This window comes from Triticum dicoccoides, chromosome 5B (assembly GCF_002162155.2).
Source record: "Triticum dicoccoides isolate Atlit2015 ecotype Zavitan chromosome 5B, WEW_v2.0, whole genome shotgun sequence".
NCBI classification, from domain to species: domain Eukaryota; kingdom Viridiplantae; phylum Streptophyta; class Magnoliopsida; order Poales; family Poaceae; genus Triticum; species Triticum dicoccoides.
The window spans coordinates 415,884,490-415,886,982 of NC_041389.1; positions in this window are offsets into that span (position 1 = coordinate 415,884,490).

The window sequence follows — 2,493 nt, forward strand, 5'->3', positions numbered from 1 at the left end:
ATCATATGTTTAGATCCTTTATGCACTTTATTATCCCTCTGATTATGAACATGAATATGCTTTGTGAGTAGTTACGTTTGTTCCTGAGGAGAAGGGAAAAGTCTTGCTATTAGTAGTCATGTGAATTTGGTATTCGTTCGATATTTTGATGAGATGTATGTTGTCTAGCCTCTAGTGGTGTTATGTGAACGTCGACTACATAATACTTCACCATTATTTGGGCCTAGAGGAAGGCATTGGGAAGTAATAAGTAGATAATGGGTTGCTAGAGTGACAGAAGCTTAAACCCTAGTTTATGCGTTGCTTCGTAAGGGGCTGATTTGGATCCATATGTTTCATGCTATGGTTAGGTTTACCTTAATACTTTTGTTGTAGTTGCGGATGCTTGCAATAGAGGTTAATCATAAGTGGGATGCTTGTCCAAGTAAGGGCAGTAGCCAAGCACCGGTCCACCCACATATCAAATTATCAAAGTACCAAACGCGAATCATATGAGCGTGATGAAAACTAGCTTGACGATATTCCCATGTGTCCTCGAGAGCGCTTTTCCTATTATAAGAGTTTGTCCAGGCTTGTCCTTTGCTACAAAAAGGATTGGGCCACCTTGCTGCACTTTATTTACTTTTGTTACTTGTTGCTCGTTACAATTTATCTTATCACAAAACTATCTGTTACCACTTATTTCAGTACTTGCAGAGAATACCCTGCTGAAAACCGCTTATCATTTCCTTCTGCTCCTCGTTGGGTTCGACACTCTTACTTATCGAAAGGACTACGATAGATCCCCTATACTTGTGGGTCATCAGCAGCGTGGTCAACGTGGTCAACGACCGACTTCCATCGGAAGAGTACTGTACGTGGAGAGGCTGACAGCTGGGTCCACGGCGGCCGCAAGGAAGTGCCTCCTTATTACGCGCAAAACAATTATTCCTCCACCTGACAGCAGGGACCCACCAGACGGGCCACCTTATTTCGCGAAAAAAACATTTCCCCCCTGACTGCTAGGACCCACCGTATGGGCCACCGTATTTCGCGAAAAAAACGTTCCCCCCGCTGTCAGCTCGGACCCACCGGAAGTGCCTCTTTATTACGCACAAAAAATGAATACTCCCCCTGCTAGCTGGGACTCACCTTGGTGGGAAGCTGACTTGTGGGCCTACTAAGTTGACGGGGACGGAGGGCTTTGTCAACTTAGTCAATATGAAAGATTCTAGCTCTAGTGACCGTACGATGTCCATCCAACAGCCGTAGTGCTTCTTCATCCTCTGGTCTTCTTGCTCCAGCCGCCCAAAGCAGCGCCGGTCGTGCCGCCTGCTCCTGCCTCCCATGGCCGGCTGTGCTGCCGCGGAGGCCTCACCGCACCCTACTATTCCCACCTTAGGCCAGGCCCTGCGGCGACGGTAGCCTCACACCGCAGCCGAACGAGTGAATACTCATACTCATCTCTGCGTGGGCATCCACTGCTGTGTGTTCACCGGCTCCGCGTTGTCCCCTTCCTAGGCCTCACCGTCGTCCACTGCCCTGGTGCTCTTGGAGCAGCGTGGTCAACGTGGTCAAGGAACGACTTCCATCGGACATGGACTGTACGTTGAGAGGCTGACAGCTGGGTCCACGGCCGCAACAAGGAAGTGCCTCCTTATTACGCGGAAAATAATGATTCCTCCACCTGACAGCAGGGACCCACCGGACGGGCCACCGTATTTCGCGAGAAAAACGTTTCCCTCCAGACTGCTGGGACCAATCAGCTACACCTTCGCACGCAAGGAAGTGCGTCCGGGCAAAAAAACCCAAAACGATTCGCCCCCCTGATTGCTGGGACCCAACAGCTACACCTTCGCACGCAAGGAAGTGCGTCCGGGCAAAAAAAACAAAAACAAAACGATTTGCCCCCCTGACTGCTGGTACCCACCAGCTACATCTTCGCAGGCAAGGAAGTGGCTGACAGTCGGGACCCACCTGGTCGAAGCGTACGTAGCATTGTCATCCTTGTCGCGAACGTGTACGTACATACTAGTCTATGTAGAGGCACGCACGTGTTGTAGTAGAGGCGCGCACGTGTCATGTAGAGGCGCGCATGTAGCATGTACACGTACGTACAACAGTCAGGGTGCAAGAAAGAAAATACGGCCACGTATGTGTACATACGGGCGGGGTCTCAAACGCTTAGTCGCGCATACGTATGGCGAGGGCTCGTGTTCATGGGGAGGCAAAGGAATGCGTCGTGTTCATGGGGAGGCAACGGAATGCGTCGTGTTCTTGGGGAGGCAACGGAATGCATCGTGTTCATGGGGAGGCAACGGAATGCGTCGTGTTCATGGGGAGGCAACGGAATGCGTCGTGTTCATCGGGAGGCAACGGAACGCGTGGGAGCCAACCGGCTTGGACGAAACATGCAATGGAAACGAGGCCTAGCGTAACGTAGAACGGAGGAAACGGATCTCCTACGGTCGAAACGGGGGTCCTGTTGATCGAGAGGGGTGTGGCGTACCGCAA